Consider the following 27,048-nt stretch of genomic DNA (forward strand, 5'->3'; position numbering starts at 1 on the left):
TGTGTCCACAAAAATTAACAAGAGCTACATTTTGAAAAAAAAAATTGGAAAGGGGGTATTGGCGCCCGCAGGCAAATTACTTTTAAGAATCAAAATAGAAATTTGGAAAAAATTATGATCTTGGAATACACAATGAAAACTGCACTCTGTATTGTCAAGAAAAATAAAAGAAGGATATTTGAATCATGATAAAATTATGTTTTTTAGTGGCAAGTGGCTCATAATGTTTAATATTTGTGTACACAAAAATAAACTAGAGCTATATTTTGAAAATAAAAATGGAAAGGGGGTATTTGCGCCCGCAGGCAAATTATTTTTAAGAATCAAAATAGAAATTTGGAAAAACATATGGTCTTAAAATACACTATGAATACAGCTCTGTATTCTGAAGAAAAATAAAAGTAGAATAATTAAATCATGCTAAAATTATTGTTTTTTTAGTGGCAAAATGGTAATAACGTTTAATAATTCTGTACACAAAATAAACTAGAGCTATATTTTGAAAAAAAAAATGGAAAGGGGGTATTGGCACCCGCAGGCAAATTATTTTTAAGGATCAAAATAGAAATTTGGAAAAAATTATGGTCTTGGAATACACAATAAAAACTTCACTCTGTATTCTGAAGAAAAATAAGAGAAGGATAATTAAATCATGATTTAATTAAGTTTTTTAGTGGCAATTGGCTGCTAAAATTTAAAAATTGTGTACACAAAAATAAACTAGAGCTATATTTTGAAAAAAAAAAATGGAAAGGGGGTATTGGCGCCCGCAGGCAAATTATTTTTAAGAATCAAAATAGAAATTTGGAAAAAATTATGGTCTTGGAATACACAATAAAAACTGCACTCTGTATTCTGAAGAAAAATAAGAGAAGGATAATTAAATCATGATTTAATTAAGTTTTTTAGTGGCAATTGGCTACTACAGTTTAAAAATTGTGTACACAAAAATAAACAGGAGAAATATTTTGAAAAAAAAATTGGAAAGGGGGTATTGGCGCCCGCAGGAAAATGATTTTTAAGGATCAAAAAGAAATTTGAAAAAAATATGGTCTTTAAATACACAATGAAAACTGCACTATGTATTCTCAAGAAAAATAAAAGAAGGATATTTGAATCATGATAAAATTATGTTTTTTAGTGGCAAGTGGCTCATAAAGTTTAATAGTTCTGTACACAAAAATAATCTAGAGCTATATTTTGAAAATAAAAATGGAAAGGGGGTATTGGCGCCCGCAGGCAAATGATTTTTAAGGATCAAAAAGGAAATTAGGAAAAACATATGGTCTTAAAATACACAATGAATACAGCTCTGTATTCTGAGGAAAAATAAAAGTAGAATAATTAAATCATGATAAAATTATGTTTTTTATTGGCAAGTGGCTAATAAAATTTAATAATTCTGTACACAAAAATAAACTAGAGCTATATTTTGAAGAAAAAAAATGGAAAGGGGGATTGGCGCCCGCAGGCAAATTATTTTTAAGGATCAAAATAGAAATTTGGAAAAAATTATGGTCTTGGAATACACAATAAAAACTTCACTTTGTATTCTGAAGAAAAATAAGAGAAGGATAATTAAATCATGATTTAATTAAGTTTTTTAGTGGCAATTGGCTGCTAAAATTTAAAAATTGTGTACACAAAAATAAACTAGAGCTATATTTTGAAAAAAAAAAATGGAAAGGGGGTATTGGCGCCCGCAGGCAAATTACTTTTAAGAATCAAAATAGAAATTTGGAAAAAATTATGATCTTGGAATACACAATGAAAACTGCACTCTGTATTGTCAAGAAAAATAAAAGAAGGATATTTGAATCATGATAAAATTATGTTTTTTAGTGGCAAGTGGCTCATAATGTTTAATATTTGTGTACACAAAAATAAACTAGAGCTATATTTTGAAAATAAAAATGGAAAGGGGGTATTTGCGCCCGCAGGCAAATTATTTTTAAGAATCAAAATAGAAATTTGGAAAAACATATGGTCTTAAAATACACAATGAATACAGCTCTGTATTCTGAAGAAAAATAAAAGTAGAATAATTAAACCATGCTAAAATCATTGTTTTTTTAGTGGCAAAATGGTAATAACGTTTAATAATTCTGTACACAAAATAAACTAGAGCTATATTTTGAAAAAAAAAATGGAAAGGGGGTATTGGCACCCGCAGGCAAATTATTTTTAAGGATCAAAATAGAAATTTGGAAAAATTTATGGTCTTGGAATACACAATAAAAACTTCACTCTGTATTCTGAAGAAAAATAAGAGAAGGATAATTAAATCATGATTTAATTAAGTTTTTTAGTGGCAATTGGCTGCTAAAATTTAAAAATTGTGTACACAAAAATAAACTAGAGCTATATTTTGAAAAAAAAAAAATGGAAAGGGGGTATTGGCGCCCGCAGGCAAATTATTTTTAAGAATCAAAATAGAAATTTGGAAAAAATTATGGTCTTGGAATACACAATAAAAACTGCACTCTGTATTCTGAAGAAAAATAAGAGAAGGATAATTAAATCATGATTTAATTAAGTTTTTTAGTGGCAATTGGCTACTACAGTTTAAAAATTGTGTACACAAAAATAAACAAGAGAAATATTTTGAAAAAAAAATTGGAAAGGGGGTATTGGCGCCCGCAGGAAAATGATTTTTAAGGATCAAAAAGAAATTTGAAAAAAATATGGTCTTTAAATACACAATGAAAACTGCACTATGTATTCTCAAGAAAAATAAAAGAAGGATATTTGAATCATGATAAAATTATGTTTTTTAGTGGCAAGTGGCTCATAAAGTTTAATAGTTCTGTACACAAAAATAATCTAGAGCTATATTTTGAAAATAAAAATGGAAAGGGGGTATTGGCGCCCGCAGGCAAATGATTTTTAAGGATCAAAAAGGAAATTAGGAAAAACATATGGTCTTAAAATACACAATGAATACAGCTCTGTATTCTGAGGAAAAATAAAAGTAGAATAATTAAATCATGATAAAATTATGTTTTTTAGTGGCAAGTGGCTAATAAAATTTAATAATTCTGTACACAAAAATAAACTAGAGCTATATTTTGAAAAAAAAAATGGAAAGGGGGTATTGGCACCCGCAGGCAAATGATTTTTAAGGATCAAAATAGAAATTTGGAAAAAATTATGGTCTTGGAATACACAATAAAAACTTCACTCTGTATTCTGAAGAAAAATAAGAGAAGGATAATTAAATCATGATTTAATTAAGTTTTTTAGTGGCAATTGACTGCTAAAGTTTAAAAATTGTGTACACAAAAATAAACTAGAGCTATATTTTGAAAAAAAAAAATGGAAAGGGGGTATTGGCGCCCGCAGGCAAATTATTTTTAAGAATCAAAATAGAAATTTGGAAAAAATTATGGTCTTGGAATACACAATAAAAACTACACTCTGTATTCTGAAGAAAAATAAGAGAAGGATAATTAAATCATGATTTAATTAAGTTTTTTAGTGGCAATTGGCTACTAAAGTTTAAAAATTGTGTACACAAAAATAAACAAGAGAAATATTTTGAAAAAAAAATTGGAAAGGGGGTATTGGCGCCCGCAGGAAAATGATTTTTAAGGATCAAAAAGAAATTTGAAAAAAAAATGGTCTTTAAATACACAATGAAAACTGCACTATGTATTCTCAAGAAAAATAAAAGAAGGATATTTGAATCATGATAAAATTATGTTTTTAGTTGCAAGTGGCTAATAAAGTTTAATAAGTGTGTACACAACAATAAACTAGAGCAATATTTAAAAAAAAAAAAACGGAAAGGGGGTATTGGCGCCCGCAGGCAAATGATTTTTAAGGATCAAAAAGAAATTTGAAAAAAATTATGATCTTGGAATACACAATGAAAACTGCACTCTGTATTGTCAAGAAAAATAAAAGAAGGATATTTGAATCATGATAAAATTATGTTTTTTAGTGGCAAGTGGCTCATAATGTTTAATATTTGTGTACACAAAAATAAACTAGAGCTATATTTTGAAAATAAAAATGGAAAGGGGGTATTTGCGCCCGCAGGCAAATTATTTTTAAGAATCAAAATAGAAATTTGGAAAAACATATGGTCTTAAAATACACAATGAATACAGCTCTGTATTCTGAAGAAAAATAAAAGTAGAATAATTAAATCATGCTAAAATTATTGTTTTTTTAGTGGCAAAATGGTAATAACGTTTAATAATTCTGTACACAAAATAAACTAGAGCTATATTTTGAAAAAAAAAATGGAAAGGGGGTATTGGCACCCGCAGGCAAATGATTTTTAAGGATCAAAAAGGAAATTAGGAAAAACATATGGTCTTAAAATACACAATGATTACAGCTCTGTATTCTGAGGAAAAATAAAAGTAGAATAATTAAATCATGATAAAATTATGTTTTTTAGTGGCAAGTGGCTAATAAAATTTAATAATTCTGTACACAAAAATAAACTAGAGCTATATTTTGAAGAAAAAAAATGGAAAGGGGGATTGGAACCCGCAGGCAAATTATTTTTAAGAATCAAAATAGAAATTTGGAAAAAATTATGGTCTTGGAATACACAATAAAAACTACAATCTGTATTCTGAAGAAAAATAAGAGAAGGATAATTAAATCATGATTTAATTAAGTTTTTTAGTGGCAATTGGCTACTAAAGTTTAATAATTCTGTACACAAAAATAAACTAGAGCTATATTTTGAAGAAAAAAAATGGAAAGGGGGATTGGAACCCGCAGGCAAATTATTTTTAAGAATCAAAATAGAAATTTGGAAAAAATTATGGTCTTGGAATACACAATAAAAACTACAATCTGTATTCTGAAGAAAAATAAGAGAAGGATAATTAAATCATGATTTAATTAAGTTTTTTAGTGGCAATTGGCTACTAAAGTTTAAAAATTGTGTACACAAAAATAAACAAGAGAAATATTTTGAAAAAATATTGGAAAGGGGGTATTGGCGCCGGCAGGCAAATGATTTTTAAGGATCAAAAAGAAATTTGAAAAAAATATGGTCTTTAAATACACAATGAATACGGCTATATGTATTCTCCAGAAAAAATAAATGAAGGACAACAAACTCATGATAAAATTATATTTTTTAGTTGCAAGTGGTTATAAAGTTTGAAAATTGTGTCCACAAAAATTAACAAGAGCTACATTTTGAAAAAAAAAATTGGAAAGGGGGTATTGGCGCCCGCAGGCAAATAATTTTAAAGGATCAAAAAAGAAACTTGGAAAAAATTATGATCTTAGAATACACAATGAAGACTACACTATGTATTCCCAAGAAAAATTAATGAAATAAAATATGACGGATAATTAAATCATGATAAAATTATGTTTTTTAGTGGCAAGTGGCTAATAAAATTTAATAATTCTGTACACAAAAATAAACTAGAGCTATATTTTGAAAAAAAAAATGGAAAGGGGGTATTGGCACCCGCAGGCAAATTATTTTTAAGGATCAAAATAGAAATTTGGAAAAAATTATGGTCTTGGAATACACAATAAAAACTTCACTCTGTATTCTGAAGAAAAATAAGAGAAGGATAATTAAATCATGATTTAATTAAGTTTTTTAGTGGCAATTGGCTGCTAAAATTTAAAAATTGTGTACACAAAAATAAACTAGAGCTATATTTTGAAAAAAAAAAATGGAAAGGGGGTATTGGCGCCCGCAGGCAAATTATTTTTAAGAATCAAAATAGAAATTTGGAAAAACTTATGGTCTTAAAATACACAATGAATACAGCTCTGTATTCTGAAGAAAAATAAATGAAGGATAATTAACTCATGATAAAATTTTTTTTTTTAGTTGCAAGTGGTTATAAAGTTTGAAAATTGTGTCCACAAAAATTAACAAGAGCTACATTTTGAAAAAAAAAATTGGAAAGGGGGTATTGGCGCCCGCAGGCAAATAATTTTAAAGGATCAAAAAAGAAACTTGGAAAAAATTATGATCTTAGAATACACAATGAAGACTACACTATGTATTCCCAAGAAAAATTAATGAAATAAAATATGACGGATAATTAAATCATGATAAAATTATGTTTTTTAGTGGCAAGTGGCTAATAAAATTTAATAATTCTGTACACAAAAATAAACTAGAGCTATATTTTGAAAAAAAAAATGGAAAGGGGGATTGGCGCCCGCAGGCAAATTATTTTTAAGAATCAAAATAGAAATTTGGAAAAAATTATGGTCTTGGAATACACAATAAAAACTACACTCCGTATTCTGAAGAAAAATAAGAGAAGGATAATTAAATCATGATTTAATTAAGTTTTTTAGAGGCAATTGGCTACTTAAGTTTAAAAATTGTGTACACAAAATAAACTAGAGATATATTTTGAAAAAAAAAATGGAAAGGGGGTATTGGCGCCCACATGCAAATTATTTTTAAGAATCAAAATAGAAATTTGGAAAAACATATGGTCTTGGAATACACAATAAAAACTTCACTCTGTATTCTGAAGAAAAATAAGAGAAGGATAATTAAATCATGATATAATTAAGTTTTTTAGTGGCAATTGGCTGCTAAAGTTTAAAAATTGTGTACACAAAAATAAACTAGAGCTACATTTTGAAAAAAAAATGGAAAGGGGGTATTGGCGCCCGCAGGCAAATTATTTTTAAGAATCAAAATAGAAATTTGGAAAAAATTATGGTCTTGGAATACACAATAAAAACTACAATCTGTATTCTGAAGAAAAATAAGAGAAGGATAATTAAATCATGATTTAATTAAGTTTTTTAGTGGCAATTGGCTACTAAAGTTTAAAAATTGTGTACACAAAAATAAACTAGAGCAATATTTTGAAAAAAAAATTGGAAAGGGGGTATTGGCGCCCGCAGGCAAATGATTTTTAAGGATCAAAAAGAAATTTGAAAAAAATATGGTCTTAAAATACACAATGAATACAGCTCTGTTTTCTGAAGAAAAATAAAAGAAGGATAATTAAATCATGCTAAAATTACTGTTTTTTTAGTGGCAAAATGGTAATAATGTTTAATAATTCTGTACACAAAATAAACTAGAGATATATTTTGAAAAAAAAAATGGAAAGGGGGTATTGGCGCCCGCAGGCAAATTATTTTTAAGAATCAAAATAGAAATTTGAAAAAACATATGGTCTTAAAATACACAATGAATACAGCTCTGTATTCTGAAGAAAAATAAAAGTAGAATAATTAAATCATGCTAAAATTATTGTTTTTTTAGTGGCAAAATGGTAATAACGTTTAATAATTCTGTACACAAAATAAACTAGAGCAATATTTTGAAAAAAAAAATGGAAAGGGGGTATTGGCGCCCGCAGGCAAATTATTTTTAAGGATCAAAATAGAAATTTGGAAAAAATTATGGTCTTGGAATACACAATAAAAACTTCACTCTGTATTCTGAAGAAAAATAAGAGAAGGATAATTAAATCATGATTTAATTAAGTTTTTTAGTGGCAATTGGCTGCTAAAGTTTAAAAATTGTGTACACAAAAATAAACTAGAGCTACATTTTGAAAAAAAAATTGGAAAGGGGGTATTGGCGCCCGCAGGCAAATTATTTTTAAGAATCAAAATAGAAATTTGGAAAAACATATGGTCTTAAAATACACAATGAATACAGCTCTGTATTCTGAAGAAAAATAAATGAAGGATAATTAACTCATGATAAAATTTTTTTTTTTAGTGGTAGTTGGCTAATAAAATATAGAAATTGTGTACACAAAAATAAACTAGAGCTACATTTTGAAAATAAAAATGGAAAGGGGGTATTGGCGCCCGCAGGCAAATGATTTTTAAGGATCAAAAAGGAAATTAGGAAAAACATATGGTCTTAAAATACACAATGAATACAGCTCTATGTATTCTCAAGAAAAAACAAATTATGATCAGAGGACGCATTATTTACTGTGATTGTCACTAGGTCATATGAAATACTGGTATAACACTAATACTCGTATGGCTTTAAAACCGTGATCCAAATTATGACAATATTAATCAGATATACATAATATTTTAAGTATTAAGTATTAATTATAAAAGCTAAAAAAAAATTATATATTATTCATAAATAGATAAGTAAAATATTATATTTTAATATGAATGTAGTATTAATATTTTCCTCATTAATTTTTAAATATTTTTCATTGTTATGTTGACAATTTCGAATACCTTGTTAGTTAGTAAGAAAAGATCTATGCAAAGGTCACGACCAGTGATGATAGTCATCTATCATCACTCGAGCTCAACTTACCATTGTCGATAGGTACCTAACCTAAACAAACCTCCTAATGACTTAATTAACCATCTGCATGTCCGCGGGGAAGGCAGTGCCGTAGCCAGGGTTAGGATTTTGGGAGGGAAAAAGTGTATACAGTACTATACACTCAATACCCCTCGGGAAGGCTGTCTACGACACTGGGTTTAATAAGTATCAATCTAAATGATCGTATAAAAATAAATGCTATTTGGTTAACGCGTGACAAACGGATGGTTAACTAGGACACTTTGAATAAAAAGATCCTTAGTTGATTTCCGATTTTAAGTGTTTACTTATCAAGTTGTTCTCTTGATTGTTAACCTCTTAGAAATAGCTCTTATTATTAAGATGTTGAGCCTCTTGAAATATTTTTCTCCCTACTAGATTTTTAGGACTATGACAACGAGTGTCTGGCTGCTATGAGTTCATAATTGACTATACGTGATAGTACATTCTATCAAGTCCTAATCTAAAATTGTCATCTAAACTCGCAAGTATGATTGGATGTAAATTGTACAAGTAATAACTAATAATTATCAAAGATTTATGTGTTTGTATTGTCTCCAACTTACAAAAGTCCTGTTGAAGAGAATGAGAGTGCGGCATCCTCATTAAAGCAAAACAACTTTTGTAATATTATTACAATATTGGTGTAATATCTAAATTATTTCCCCTTCCAACACACTAAAATTATAGTTATCATGCTTTTCTGGGCCCAAAAACGTCGGGTGATACCATAATGGTAATTTTATTTTTATTTTTATATGGTACCTAATAAAAACGACCCTAGACACCAGAAATTGAATAATTATGATTTTGAATATTTTTTAAATGAAACGATCTAAAAAAAGTGTACACAATCTGTTCTGCAATAAATTATTATTATTTATTATTTCAACATAACATTTTGCTGTGTGATTGGTAATCTTTACATCACTGTGTCTGTACATTTTTTGTGACAAAGACCAATTGTCCAGAAGAAAATTTAATCATCTAAAATATCTCAAATTACATACTTATTGTTAATTATTATTATTAAAAAGTTATAGTATGAAGTATAATATCTCATATAGACTTAAACAATGTACAATTGGTTTCTTATTATTTTTATTATTACATAATATACGTCTTTTTTTTAAACAAATCCTTCGGCAATTATATATCCATATTGCGTGTGTTTGTTTAGAAACACGTGAGTTTGTGGGGTAAGGATTCGTCACTAAGAACCCAGGTGGTCACCCATCCAGGAGCTAGTGACGCCAGGCGATGTTTGACCACGGCAAACCACCGCGCCACACCATACCCCAAAATACAGTATACGACTAGTGTGCATTGCACATACCAGGCCAGAGGCAATTTTTTTGTTTTCAAAATATCAACTGCATAACCTGATTTTACTGTTTGGTTTTAAACACATGTAAATATGACGAGGATTCGTCACTAAGAACCCAGGTGGTTACCCATCCGGGAGCTAGCAACGACAGTCGATGTGTTGACCTTTAGGTCCAAAATTTACTTTTTTAACATAATATAGAAACCATTTCTATTATATTAGATAATTAGTACTTGTTCTTCTATTTTTCATCAATTTCAAGAATGTTTTTTTATTTTTATAGCTAATAATAACAACAACACGTATGTCACTTAAAATATTGAATACCTAGGTAATAAATACATTCGTGAACAACAAACATTTTTTTTTTTATTTCTAAAATCTTAAAAAAAAGTATAGGTACGATTAACACTAGTATAGATTCCAACACTCAACTAAATAATAATTTAATAATGATCTCAGAAAAATGAACTATCACCAGATCTTATTTCTTCTTTCCAGTATTAGAGATTTGGATTAATTTTAAAAAACTAGTAATATAAGTTGCTTTTAATTTCATAATGAAATTTTTTTAATCACCTTCAAAAGTTGTTTTTCTTTTATCTGGATAAATTACTATTACAAATTTTTATTTTAATACATTTTATGTTTTCTAGAGCAAAGACTTTTTATGCATTTTATATATTTTTTCTTTTTTGTATGCTTATTTCTAGGTTAGCAACAGTACACAGCATATTTAAAAACTTATGTGATAAAATTCTAAATGTTTTTAGTGCATCTTTTGATAGTTTATTGAAATTCAAGCACTTAGGTAATATTTTTATGGATCAAAATAAAATTATATTAAATGAAAGAAAAATGAAATTTTTACTAGCTTTTTAATTTTTTTTTTTAATTTATACAATATATCATGTGTCTCAAATAACAGGGTACACTTTATTGCTCATTAACCTGTAAATATCTTTCAATTCTGTTTGTTGGACTTCAAACTAGACAAATCAATCATAAATTCCTATATCACTTAAAATTCTTTTAAGTCATCTATTTCTTCTATCTTATTAAATGCAAATCCCTATTTTAAATATCATTTATGGATATCATGAAATTCTCATACAAAGAAGGGCTCATCTGATCATACCAACCTAGTATGTCGGGTTACAAAACAAAAAAATTTAATTTTCAATAATTTACAAAATAAATAATGCCATTATACACTATAAAAAAAACCAAATTTACTGGAGATCAAATCAAAAACTAAGAAGTATAAATAAAATATAAATAATCACCATTTAAATCATCTACAAAAAATGATTTAATCAACTATACTTTTATTAACAAAAAAACTATTTAGGTAATCAAAAAACATAATTTGTAATCAACATCGTTATACTTAACAATTATAACTATAATTTTTATCAGATTTAAATAAAAATAAAAATATTTAACCAATTTAGTCACTTATGAACAGGCAAGAAATTATATTAACATACATAATATACAATATTCATACAACTTCAACAACAAAATTATCATTAATGACAAATTAATAAAGAAACACAGACTCAGGTTTAACATAAATTAACTGAATTTTATATATCTATACTCACGTTCCTATTCAATCATAAAAAATATATGCTTTAATTAATAATAAAATGTAGGATAAAGAAAACCGACATTCAAAAACCTTTCGATTATTATCAATCAAAATATCAAAATATAGCATACAAATTAACATATTATTAAAATGTAAGGATTTAATTCATCACAAAGTGGCGTCCAAAAAAATGTGACTGTTATTCATAAAAGATTTAAATGAACATATATATTTCACTAAAATAACCCTGATCAGATTATTTTCAAAAATAATATTTTAAACGAAGAATTAAACACAGAGTTGTTAAGATTCAAATAAATTTAAAATTATAGTCTAAACGTTGAATAATTATAAATAAAATATAATCCAGAAATGTTTAACACGTTTTATATAATATAATTAAACACAGAGTTGATAGGATTCAAATAAATTTGAAATTATAATCCAATGACTAATAATAAATAAAATATAATCCAAAAAAGATTAATACATTTTTTATAAAAGAATTAAACACATAGTTATTAGGATTCAAATAAATTTAAAATTATAGTCCAAATGATGACTAATAATAAATAAAATATAATCCAAAGAAGATTAAAACATTTTTTGTAAAAGAATTAAACACAGAGATGTTTAGATTCAAATAAAATTAAAATTGTAGTCCAAATGATGACTAATAATAAATAAAATAAAATCCAGAAATGTTTAACACATTTTTTACAAAAGATTTAAACACTGAGTTGTTAAGATTCAAATAAAATTAAAATTATAGTCCAAACGACGACTAATAAAAATTAAAATATAATCCAAAGAAAATTAAAATATTTTCTATAAATGAATTAAACACAGAGATGTTTAGATTCAAATAAAATAAAAATATATTATAACTATATTATAGTCCAAATGATGACTAATAATAAATAAAATATAATCCAAATATTCACATATTTTTTATTAAAGAATTAAACACAGAGATGTTTAGATTCAAATAAAATAAAAATATATTATAACTATATTATAGTCCAAATGATGACTAATTATAAATAAAACATAATCCAAAAAAAATTAAAATATTTTTTATAAATGAATTAAACACAGAGATGTTTAGATTCAAATAAAATTAAAATATATAGTCCAAATAATGACTTAAAATAAATAAAATATAATCCAAAGAAGATTAATACATTTTTTATAAAATAATTAAACACACTACACACAGTTGTTAAGATTCAAAGAAAATTAAAATATATAGTCCATACTATGACAAATAAAATAAATAAAATATATTCCAAAGAAGAATTTAAACATTTTTTATAAAAGAATTAAACACAGAGATGTGTAGATTCAAATAAAATTAAAATTGTAGTCCAACGATGACTAATATTCAATAAAATAAAATCCATAAATGTTTAACACATTTTTTACAAAAGATTTAAACACTGAGTTGTTAGGATTCAAATCAATTTAAAATTATAATCCAATAACTAAAAATAAATAAAATATAATCTAAAGAAGATTAATACAATTGTATATTAAAGAATTAAACACAGAGATGTTTAGAATTAAATAAAATTAATGTTATAGTCCAAACGATGACTAATAATAAATGAAATATAATCCAAAGAAGATTAGTAAATTTATTATAAAAGAATTAAATACAAAGTAATTAAGATTCAAAGAAAATTAAAATTATAGTCCAAACGATGATTAATAATGAAGAAAATAAAATCCAGAAATCTTTAACACATTTTATATAAAAGATTTAAACACTGAGTTGTTAAGATTCAAATAAAATTAAAATTATAGTCCAAACGACGACTAATAATAAATAAAATATAATCCAAAGAAAATTAAAATATTTTTTATAAATGAATTAAACACAGAGATGTTTAGATTCAAATAAAATAAAAATATATTATAACTACAATATAGTCCAAATGATGACTAATAATAAATAAAATATAATCCAAATATTAACATATTTTTTATTAAAGAATTAAACACAGAGATGTTTAGATTCAAATGAAATAAAAATATATTATAACTATATTATAGTCCAAATGATGACTAATAATAAATAAAATATAATTAAAAAAAAAATAAAATATTTTTTATAAATTAATTAAACACAGAGATGTTTAGATTCAAATAAAATAAAAATATATTATAACTAGGTATAATATAGTCCAAATGATGACTAATAATAAATAAAATATAATCCAAATATTAACATATTTTTTATTAAAGAATTAAACACAGAGATGTTTAGATTCAAATAAAATAAAAATATATCATAACTATAATATAGTCCAAACGACGACTAATAATAAATAAAATATAATCCAAAGAAAATTAAAATATTTTTTATAAATGAATTAAACACAGAGATGTTTAGATTCAAATAAAATAAAAATATATTATAAATATAATATAGTCCAAATGATGACTAATAATAAATAAAATATAATCCAAATATTAACATATTTTTTATTAAAGAATTAAACATAGAGATGTTTAGATTCAAATGAAATAAAAATATATTATAACTATATTATAGTCCAAATGATGACTAATAATAAATAAAATATAGTTCAAAAAAAAATAAAATATTTTTTATAAATTAATTAAACACAGAGATGTTTAGATTCAAATAAAATAAAAATATATTATAACTAGGTATAATATAGTCCAAATGATGACTAATAATAAATAAAATATAATCCAAATATTAACATATTTTTTATATAAGAATTAAACACAGAGATGTTTAGATTCAAATAAAATAAAAATATATTATAACTATATTATAGTCCAAATGATGACTAATAATAAATAAAATATAATCCAAAGAAGATTAATACAATTTAAAAAAAAGAATTAAATATAGAGATGTTTAGATTCAAATAAAATTAAAGTTATAGTCTAAAGATGACTAATAATAAATAAAATATAATCCAGAAATGTTTAACACATTTCTTATAAATTAATTAAACACGTCATAGTTGTTAAGATTCAAATAAAACTAAAATTATAGTCCAAACGACGACTACTAATAAATAAAATATAATCCAAAGAAGATTAAAACATTTTTTGTAAAAGAATTAAACACAGAGATGTTTAGATTCAAATAAAATTAAAATTTAGTCCAAACGATGACTAATAATAAATAAAATAAAATCCAGAAATGTTTAACACATTTTTTACAAAAGATTTAAACACTGAGTTGTTAGGATTCAAATCAATTTAAAATTATAATCCAATAACTAAAAATAAATAAAATATAATCTAAAGAAGATTAATACATTGTATATTAAACAATTAAACACAGAGATGTTTAGAATAAAATAAAATTAATGTTATAGTCCAAACGATGACTAATAATAAATGAAATATAATCCAAAGAAGATTAGTAAATTTATTATAAAAGAATTAAATACAAAGTAATTAAGATTCAAAGAAAATTAAAATTATAGTCCAAACGATGATTAATAATGAAGAAAATAAAATCCAGAAATCTTTAACACATTTTATATAAAAGATTTAAACACTGAGTTGTTAAGATTCAAATAAAATTAAAATTATAGTCCAAACGACGACTAATAATAAATAAAATATAATCCAAAGAAAATTAAAATATTTTTTATAAATGAATTAAACACAGAGATGTTTAGATTCAAATAAAATAAAAATATATTATAACTACAATATAGTCCAAATGATGACTAATAATAAATAAAATATAATCCAAATATTAACATATTTTTTATTAAAGAATTAAACACAGAGATGTTTAGATTCAAATGAAATAAAAATATATTATAACTATATTATAGTCCAAATGATGACTAATAATAAATAAAATATAATTAAAAAAAAAATAAAATATTTTTTATAAATTAATTAAACACAGAGATGTTTAGATTCAAATAAAATAAAAATATATTATAACTAGGTATAATATAGTCCAAATGATGACTAATAATAAATAAAATATAATCCAAATATTAACATATTTTTTATTAAAGAATTAAACATAGAGATGTTTAGATTCAAATGAAATAAAAATATATTATAACTATATTATAGTCCAAATGATGACTAATAATAAATAAAATATAGTTCAAAAAAAAATAAAATATTTTTTATAAATTAATTAAACACAGAGATGTTTAGATTCAAATAAAATAAAAATATATTATAACTAGGTATAATATAGTCCAAATGATGACTAATAATAAATAAAATATAATCCAAATATTAACATATTTTTTATATAAGAATTAAACACAGAGATGTTTAGATTCAAATAAAATAAAAATATATTATAACTATATTATAGTCCAAATGATGACTAATAATAAATAAAATATAATCCAAAGAAGATTAATACAATTTAAAAAAAAGAATTAAATATAGAGATGTTTAGATTCAAATAAAATTAAAGTTATAGTCTAAAGATGACTAATAATAAATAAAATATAATCCAGAAATGTTTAACACATTTCTTATAAATTAATTAAACACGTCATAGTTGTTAAGATTCAAATAAAACTAAAATTATAGTCCAAACGACGACTACTAATAAATAAAATATAATCCAAAGAAGATTAAAACATTTTTTGTAAAAGAATTAAACACAGAGATGTTTAGATTCAAATAAAATTAAAATTTAGTCCAAACGATGACTAATAATAAATAAAATAAAATCCAGAAATGTTTAACACATTTTTTACAAAAGATTTAAACACTGAGTTGTTAGGATTCAAATCAATTTAAAATTATAATCCAATAACTAAAAATAAATAAAATATAATCTAAAGAAGATTAATACATTGTATATTAAACAATTAAACACAGAGATGTTTAGAATAAAATAAAATTAATGTTATAGTCCAAACGATGACTAATAATAAATGAAATATAATCCAAAGAAGATTAGTAAATTTATTATAAAAGAATTAAATACAAAGTAATTAAGATTCAAAGAAAATTAAAATTATAGTCCAAACGATGATTAATAATGAAGAAAATAAAATCCAGAAATCTTTAACACATTTTATATAAAAGATTTAAACACTGAGTTGTTAAGATTCAAATAAAATTAAAATTATAGTCCAAACGACGACTAATAATAAATAAAATATAATCCAAAGAAAATTAAAATATTTTTTATAAATGAATTAAACACAGAGATGTTTAGATTCAAATAAAATAAAAATATATTATAACTACAATATAGTCCAAATGATGACTAATAATAAATAAAATATAATCCAAATATTAACATATTTTTTATTAAAGAATTAAACACAGAGATGTTTAGATTCAAATGAAATAAAAATATATTATAACTATATTATAGTCCAAATGATGACTAATAATAAATAAAATATAATTAAAAAAAAAATAAAATATTTTTTATAAATTAATTAAACACAGAGATGTTTAGATTCAAATAAAATAAAAATATATTATAACTAGGTATAATATAGTCCAAATGATGACTAATAATAAATAAAATATAATCCAAATATTAACATATTTTTTATTAAAGAATTAAACACAGAGATGTTTAGATTCAAATAAAATAAAAATATATCATAACTATAATATAGTCCAAACGACGACTAATAATAAATAAAATATAATCCAAAGAAAATTAAAATATTTTTTATATAAGAATTAAACACAGAGATGTTTAGATTCAAATAAAATAAAAATATATTATAACTATATTATAGTCCAAATGATGACTAATAATAAATAAAATATAATCCAAAGAAGATTAATACAATTTAAAAAAAAGAATTAAATATAGAGATGTTTAGATTCAAATAAAATTAAAGTTATAGTCTAAAGATGACTAATAATAAATAAAATATAATCCAGAAATGTTTAACACATTTCTTATAAATTAATTAAACACGTCATAGTTGTTAAGATTCAAATAAAACTAAAATTATAGTCCAAACGACGACTACTAATAAATAAAATATAATCCAAAGAAGATTAAAACATTTTTTGTAAAAGAATTAAACACAGAGATGTTTAGATTCAAATAAAATTAAAATTTTAGTCCAAACGATGACTAATAATAAATAAAATAAAATCCAGAAATGTTTAACACATTTTTTACAAAAGATTTAAACACTGAGTTGTTAGGATTCAAATCAATTTAAAATTATAATCCAATAACTAAAAATAAATAAAATATAATCTAAAGAAGATTAATACATTGTATATTAAACAATTAAACACAGAGATGTTTAGAATAAAATAAAATTAATGTTATAGTCCAAACGATGACTAATAATAAATGAAATATAATCCAAAGAAGATTAGTAAATTTATTATAAAAGAATTAAATACAAAGTAATTCAGATTCAAAGAAAATTAAAATTATAGTCCAAATGATGATTAATAATGAAGAAAATAAAATCCAGAAATCTTTAACACATTTTATATAAAAGATTTAAACACTGAGTTGTTAAGATTCAAATAAAATTAAAATTATAGTCCAAACGACGACTAATAATAAATAAAATATAATCCAAAGAAAATTAAAATATTTTCTATAAATGAATTAAACACAGATATGTTTAGATTCAAATAAAATAAAAATATATTATAACTATATTATAGTCCAAATGATGACTAATAATAAATAAAATATAATCCAAATATTAACATATTTTTTATTAAAGAATTAAACACAGAGATGTTTAGATTCAAATAAAATAAAAATATATCATAACTATAATATAGTCCAAATGATGACTAATAATAAATAAAATATAATCCAAATATTAACATATTTTTTAAAAAAGAAATAAACACAGAGATGTTTAAATTCAAATAAAATAAAAATATATTATAACTATATTATAGTCCAAATGATGACTAATAATAAATAAAATATAATCCAAATATTAACATATTTTTTATATAAGAATTAAACACAGAGATGTTTAGATTCAAATAAAATAAAAATATATTATAACTATATTATAGTCCAAATGATGACTAATAATAAATAAAATATAATCCAAAGAAGATTAATACAATTTAAAAAAAAGAATTAAATATAGAGATGTTTAGATTCAAATAAAATAAAAATATCTTATAACTTTATTATAGTCCAAATGATGACTAATAATAAATAAAGATCAAATAAACATATTAATATAATATCAAATAAAATTAAAATTATAGTCAAAGTGTTGAATTATAATAAATAAAATATGATCCAAAGAAGATAAACACATTTTTTATAAAATAATTAAACACAGAGATGTTTAGATTTAAATACAATTAAAGTTATAGTCCAAACGGTGACTGATAATAAATAAAACATAATCCATAGCAGATTATCAGAAATATAATTCATAGCCAACTTTTAACAAATAATTCTGATTCAAATACAAAAGAAAAAAAATAATGATAAAAAAATTAATGTCCAGAGATAACAACAATGATCAAATAACTGAAACAAACAATAAAATTTATTTAACATAAGTGTTCATAATCATGGGCAAAATGAATTTTTTAATAATATCAAACAAATGTTTGTTTTTCAAAAATAATATCGAACTATAAGATTTCACATTGGATATATCACATAAAAATGGTAAAGATAACAGAGTATCTGAATAATACAATAACATAAATACAAACGATTAAAACGATAAAAACATTGGAATCGACAAATCACTTAATTAGGGACAAATGTACGACATAAATCCATCAAATTCCAAAGATCAATTTAGCATTTACAACAAAAGCGATTAATGAACCCTATGAAAATGTAAATAAAAATATATTAAGAAAATCACGAAATTTTGTGATAATAAATAAAATATTATATTATCAACAATGCACAACATATTATACCAATTATAGCATTTTTTTTTTCTAATGCATGATTTTGAACCTTATTTTCCAATAGATGATATACTAATACCATAAAAAGCATGTGTTACAACATATAAAAATTATTAAAGGAACTAAACAAAATAAGGAATGAAATTCCACAAATAGTAAAAAAAGGGCACAAATTAAATGAAAAAAATACTCATGGGAAACAAAAAGTGGAAGTCTACTCCAACCACAAAAACAACAATACCAAGTTGTATGGATACCACTAAAATATTTGAGTTAAAAGAATTTTAAGTCATATAGGAATTTATGATTGATTACAGGGTATAATTAAAGGGTAATGAGTGATAAAGTGTACCTACCCTATTTTGTGGGACACACGATATATATATATATAAACATATGATAAATGCATAAAATATTTAATTAAGTGATTTTTATAGTGTAATAAAAGAATGTAATTTTTTTTAAGGCATATTAAACTGGGTATATTTAATGAATTATTAATAAGTACATAAAAGTCCTAGCTCTACAGTTTTATATTAATTATAACTTTTACTTCCAATCATGCGCCTTATAACTTTTCATAATTAGACTAATAACTATAATATATTTAACGAAATAGCAAATTCATGTATAAAAATGAAATTTGTTATTTTAAAGATAATATTAATTTGATTGATTTTAACAAAATATGTAAAGACAAAGTCATACTTTTTACAAGACTTATAATAATGTAAACAATCAAGAGCTTTTTTGACTTGATAACACTTAAGAGGATGTCAGTGCATTTCTTTATTTTCTCTCTGATCCACGCACAACATAGCAAATATTATGTTCACTATAATCATAATAATTTCTAAAATTAGAGTGAAATGGCCTCTTTTAAAATTTTAAGATACTCATTATTAATATCTAGAGCATCTTATGGCTATATTTTAAGCGAGCTATGAATACTTTAAAATACTCATAACTCACTTAATAATTAAAGTATAATAAGCCTATGATATGCCCTAGATAAAAATCTAACCATTCATTTTTCTCTAATTTTAGAAATTATTAAGATTATTGTGAACAAAAAATTTGATATATTGCGCATGAGTCGGAGAAAAAAAATTCCACTGACATCCTCTTAATCGGCCTAACCAACCTTCTCTTTTTATTCTATCCCATAGTCGAAGGTTGTAAACCTTACCTAACCTGGTAGTATCACTCAAAGGGTCGAGTGACCTTTGCAATTTAAGATCCTTTCCTACATATTCAGAATTGTTAACATAACTATTCTACCTAACTATCCCCCTTCCCCCCACCTAACCTAATCCTCTCTCTCTGCCATTACCCCTCTTTCTTCCTATCCCTATCACGCCCTCCCCTTCACCTATCTCAATGTCTCTCACAACCTCTCACAATTCTCTCTCGCTTTTTGTTCTGTTCTCCCACCTAACCTTATCATCTCCCTTTGACTCTACCTCTCTCTCACCCTATCACTTTCACACCATCCCCCTCACCTATCTCTTTCACACTCACTCGTCTGACATTCCCCTCTACCCGTTTTTCTCACACTTGCACCCTCTCATTCACTTTATCTCCTTATCCTTCATCCTATCTACCTCTCACTCCCTCTCACACTATCCTTCTCTCACCCTCTCTTTACAAGTCACTATAGTACCTACCTTACCTAACCTAACCTAATCTAACCTTACCTCACACTATCTATCTCTCTTACTATCCCTCCTTTTCTTTCTTACCCTTTTTCTCTCGATTTTTCTTCTGCTTCTCTACCATCTCTCTACACTACTTCTCACTATCTCTCTCTCTCTCTCTCTCTCTCTCTCTCTCTCTCTCCCCCCCCCTATCTCTTTATCCTTCTATGCCCCCACTCTCACACTCCCAGTCCCTATAGTACCTACAGGTCATCGTACCTGATAATTGGAAAAATATTTAAATATCATTGAGGAAAATATTTAAAAAAAAATTTTAATTATTATACCTGATCAATTTCCTAATTTTTATCACGATTTTATTGATAACTTGAATAGTGTTATACCAGTGGTTAGAAATGAATAATTTAAAAATTGCAAGTAATCTATCCCCTGATCAATTAATAAATTAATAAAATAAAAATAAACCTACTGAAAAATAGAAAATCACTTACCCAATATCTGAATCTACTATAGAACTTCATCTTCGAAACATTGTTAATACATTTCACACAGGCTTCACAACGAATATGATATTTAGTTGGCAAATCTTCACTGACGAATACCATCTCTGAAATTTCAATAAAATATTCAACAATATTCTGACCTATTCATTTTAGATTCTGAACGATGTGATGAATGTATATTGATTTTACAATGATGTGTGTGTGTGTTTTTTTTTGTGTCTGTGTACAGCATAACTATTCAAAATAATGCTTCAATTTCTAACTTTGAGGGTGGTTTCCGATGTAAAAGTGAATATCCTTGGTGCATTATAGAGGTCAAAAGTAAACATTTTCCAACAGTTTTCAAAAAAATCGAGAAAAACAAAAAAAAAGTGACAGAAAAACGAGAATTTTTACGTAAAACCAGTTTTCGACCAAATCGATTTCTTATATGGTTGTAATTCAAAAAATAATCACTGTAAATACTTGAAATTTTCACCAAATGTTTATGTTAGTGATATACAGTTTAATTTTCAATAATTTTTTACTTTTTTTGAGTTATTTACAGACAACTGAAATTTTCAATTTATCATTAAAGTGATTAAAAAGTTATAAGAATACATAGGCACAATTTTTTTTTTATAAGCTTTTATAGTTCAAATTTTTACGAAATCTGTCGAAAACGCAAAAATTTGCAAGTAATTTTAAAGTTGAAAAATCATAAAATCTTTTGTGTTTATAACTAATAGGATTAAAAATACAACAATAAGTATTCCATAAGTTTTCCTTCAAGTAGCTATAGAGAAAACTCGAAGCATCATTATAGGAAAAAATTTAAATGCGTTTGAATTTTAAATTTTTACGAAATAGCGTAACGATAACGATTTATCCTCAAACGATTTTAAATATTTGTTATCATTCAAAAAGTATAAGTCGTAGATACTTGAAAATTTCACAAGTTATTTAGATTGGAATTTTCTTTACATGATTTAATTTTCAAAATATTTTAACTTTTTTTGAGATATTTATAGACAACTGAAATTTTCAATTTTACTGAAATTTTTTTTTTTTAAGTGTCGATAAAATTTTTTTGGCCCTATCAAAATAATTGAAATTTTAATACAAAGTTTCTCATAGGTTATTCTTATAAAATAAAAAATAAATGCAATTTTAATAAATTATTGAATTAGGTACCTACGTATAAAATATAAAATAACTTATTCATGAAAAAAACCTAGACATAATTAATTTTTTAAGAAAAACAAAATTGTTCAATCTTATATAAAAAAAAAATGTTTTATCCTAATTAAATAACTTACCATTGTATCAGTGACTACATATTATATTATATCATTATTGTAAATAAGTGTAACTAATGAACTTTGTTGTCGATGTGAATATTATGCTCAATAAAAAAAAAAAATATATATATATATATATATAAAATAATTATAAAATCGTTTACCTATAAATCTGTAAAAATTTAATTTAATTTTAAATGGTTTAACTTTTAACCAATATGAATTATAAATATAATGTATAAATAGGTAATAATATATTAATCTATGTCAGTTGTTGGCTTATTATATATATTTTGTATAATATTATACACCCTAATAAATACCGAATGTAATTCATACAAAACCTTATCAACCATACATTTTAATTTAATTGTGTTACCTATTGTTCTATGAAAATATTAACAGCTATTAAAAATGCAGAATTTAATATTACAAATAAAGTAATATTGGATGGTTAATTACTACACCTTCATTGATAAGTACATGAATACAAGAACAGTAAGTAGGTACTTAGCAGCTACACAGTTGCAATTTTTTACAAGCTATATTATTATAATATTTTTTTAGACGATTTATCATTGAAATCCACACATGATACATTCAAACAAATCAAATGAGTTCACAAAATTTCATTGAGCTAGTAGTTGCCAATGGAAACTTAGTGTGATAAAATAACTGACTCTAATGGTAAATAATAATTTTATCTTGATACAGGGTCGTCATTTGAGGGGTGGCAGGGTGTGAGGTTCCACCCCTTACTTTTAGAATGTTACAATTGGCCTGCGCCTTGCTGAAGCCTAAAATAATGCACAAGCCATGAATGCACAATTATTTATATGATTAAAATCAAATTTTAATAACCGGTCTATAATGTATGGAAATAGTTGAATGCAGGATAATATACATATACTTATGTATATCTATTTTTATATGTCCTGGTGAAATTTCAAATGGCCTGCTTGAAACTTCTCAAGACCTGAAAAAAAACATGAAATGACGCCCCTGTCTTGATCTTGTGTTTATATGAACTTTATGTTACAACACAGTTTGTATTCTGTTTAAAGATTTAGATAATAAAGATTTTGCTGTTAGTATTAAAGACAAGGACTGGAAAGAAAATAAAAGCTCAGGAACATCATAAGAAAGGTCTAAAATCAGAATTTGATGACATTTTATCTAGAACAAGGTGTCATAGTAAAGATTTTTGTAACAACATTAATAAAAATACTATCGGTCAAATGGTTTTATAGAGAGATATTAAATTAATTAAAGTTAAAAAATAATTCCCTGATAAATTGTTTTTACAACAATTTAAACAACTTGTGGGCAAGCAAATTATAAAGAAATTATAGTTTTAAATAAAAATAAAATTATCAAACATTCATTACATATGAAATTTGTATTCATTGAAAAGCCTGGAATCTTACAAATAAAAAAGATTTAATTTTATTGCGCAAAGCAAAACTTATTCCAGATACTTATCATCATTTTTATAAAAACTTAAAAATATCTGAAATTCATAATACTTATAACAAATACTAATAAAATAATAAACTATGAAGATGGTGATTAATTAATATAATAAATTAGACTTATTATTTATTTATTTTCAAAGCTATAGGTAGCATAATATTATTATTTAACATTATAATGAGTAAATTTTTTTTTTACATTGTATTTCAAACAAGTATTACCTATATTATTAAAATAATAATAAATTATTCAAATTCATACATAATGTTATAGTTTTGTGTTATAATGTTGTACTCTTGTTGTTCAAAAGCAGTTGATAATTTTATATTCATTATCAGTTTAGAATATTATTATTTTTTATTTGTCATATTATTTATTACTTTGATGCATAAAAATAAGCTTATTGACCTCCTAAAGACAAGTAGTATTTTATTTTTTATTTTGTGTTTTATAGTAAATTATTTTTAAAGATATTGATTAGATACCTACAACTATTAAATGATTCATTTTCATCCTTATATAATATATTACCTGTACAATTATAACACATCAATTTTAATCAAATTTCAAAAAAACTAACAGTAAATAATATTTTATTATTCATTAATAATTTAAAGTTCAATACTGCCATATTTTGGTATGCCTGAAAATCAATTTCTGTATGCTATACAGCCACATATCAAAATATGACAGTATTGCATTTACTTAAAAAATTGTAAAAGGCCATAATAAGTCTGACGTTTTGGGTTCAAGGGAGTATTTTATTATATTTGAAAAAGTCACAATATAAAGTATGTTTAAAGTACCTATTGTAGTTTTTAGTTTCAAATGTATAGGTGGAGAACTCTTTGCAAACATCACCATTGTAAAAGTGTACGAACGTGTACCTCAATTCTTTTATAATATTAAGCCGCAAAAGAATTGGTATTTAAACAAACTTACCTTAAATATCAATTATTTTGGGATTTGTTATAGTCCGCGACGTGCATGCACTCCGACGCTGAAATGGAAACGCATCAGATACTGCTGAATTGAAGTCTAAAAATAATGTGATTTATGAAAAAAAGATTAAACGGAAAGCAGGATGTTTTTCGTTCATGTCTACTTTGCTATCTAATTGAAATGTTAGAATCTTTAATCGACTGCGTCTTCCGCGACGACTTTGACAATCGCCATAGATTATATTATTGTACAACTTTTATATCAAAGATGTCCGTGTATACAATTTGTTCACGGAAATAATGAAATGTGATAACTATACCGAAATAATGTATAACTTTAAATAACAATTATGTTTAACAATATACTTATTAAGTAGGTAGGTACCTCGGAATTATTTTAATTATTTGATTATCGATAAAGATGGTGTTTAAATATTAGAACCACATGCATAATGTTTACTAAAATATATTTTTTTATGGACTATTACATAAAAATGTTAATTAAAATAAATGTGATTACTGTTTTTTTCGATATGTCAGTCGTCGATAATAATAGTTATAAGTAAATAAGTAAATAACATTAAAACAATAAGTGGTGATCGCGTGCCAAACTGAACCATACAAACTAGTCCACAAGTTCATAAATAGTAGAAAATAGAAATGTACAATATTTCATGAATATTCCTAAAATAATTTGTTTACCTACTTTAAGCATAATATTATTTATTTTTTTTTTTGGTGGGAGAAGAACGTTATCAGAATACTTTCTGTTTATAATAAAATGTACGAGTGAAATATAAATATTAAATAATAAATGTCGAATTTTCTGTGGCACAAGGGTTTACTATTTATGATAGGTACCTACTCATTACAAACATTTTTCTACGAGTGGGCGGCGGCGTAAAAATAATGAGAAAAAAGAACTTGACAACTGCAACCGAACACTGACTAAGTTGCTTCGTGCATTTTATGCATTGCGTACCTCGGTATTCAAGAAGCTCGTCCGTTTCGAAATATTTATAATAATATATTAGAATTAGACCATTCTTAACAAAAGAATATTAAAAAAAACTTACAAAAATATTGATCCTTCTATTCCTTCTAGTGAAACTTCTGTTATTGTGTGGTTACTAACTCTAAACCATCATCTTCGCCGCTCTGAAATGGATGTTGGTAAATGAAATTAGTAATTAATAATTATTCATTTACCAGAACGGAATAATATATTAAATTGACTGCTGTAGTGCCACAGATTTGGATTTTTATAGCTTATAGGTATACCTATTATTATATTATAGGTAAGTAATTATAAATATTTATAAAGTCTTAGAGTTTCTATAAATCAATCGCATTCACCGATGACATAGTTATACCATGGTATCTAATATTTTGTCATATTTTCAGAAATTTAAAATTTTCAACGGCATTATAAGTTCTAATTGACATACTCGTACTAAGTACTAACTAATCTCGTAGGGTCTTACAACTGCAGTTATGGGTGTCAGTGTACTGCAACAGAGTAAAAAAAAATATTATATTATAATATTTTACTAAATATATGGTTTTTGTATAATAAATTATTTAGTTTTTATTTTCTATACCTAATAAGTTACCTAGTAATTAAATAATTTATTTTTATTTTCAAATAAATTAATATATTAATATTTTATGAACCAGACTTTCTTGGACTCATTCCATGGAGAAATGACGCTGGCCGTCGTGGTGTAAAACGCACATAATGATATTGTGATTAGATAAAATATAAATAATTATATTACGATCGAACTTGGACACTTGGTTAACTCAAAGTTGAAGCACATTGTGTTGTGTGTACAACTGTGTAAGTAACTATGTACTATCATATATCATAAATTGTCAAAACAATCATACAATGTATATTTAATCAACATTCAACGGTAATAGGAAGTAATTATAAACAAATATTTTATATTACATATCTACTTACCGAATTATAATAAATTATTAATCTCGTATCCATTTACAATGTTTTTAATTATTTGATAGACTATTATCCTTATTTCTTAGTATTTCAAGTAGAATAATGTAATAATTTAATATTAATAAAAATAATATAATATGCATAATTCAAGCATAA

The 27,048-nt window shown here is 24.3% G+C and overlaps 1 long non-coding RNA gene across 1 annotated transcript in view; it reads right to left on the reverse strand.

Annotated features, from left to right (window-relative positions):
• The window catches only part of LOC149055203 (uncharacterized), a 55,095-nt gene extending 32,104 nt beyond the window's left edge, over positions 1-22,991 (reverse strand). Inside the window, exons 1-2 of the long non-coding RNA XR_016192112.1 lie at positions 22,986-22,991; positions 21,227-21,233 (exon numbers count right to left, since the gene is read on the reverse strand). This is a non-coding gene — a long non-coding RNA (uncharacterized LOC149055203). The remainder of the gene's footprint in view (positions 1-21,226; positions 21,234-22,985) is intronic.
• Positions 22,992-27,048: the final 4,057 nt, after the last annotated feature.

The sequence above is a fragment of the Diuraphis noxia genome, unplaced genomic scaffold (assembly GCF_037042655.1).
Source record: "Diuraphis noxia isolate RWA-SAM2 unplaced genomic scaffold, SU_Dnox_SAM2 contig0005, whole genome shotgun sequence".
In the NCBI taxonomy this organism is placed as follows: domain Eukaryota; kingdom Metazoa; phylum Arthropoda; class Insecta; order Hemiptera; family Aphididae; genus Diuraphis; species Diuraphis noxia.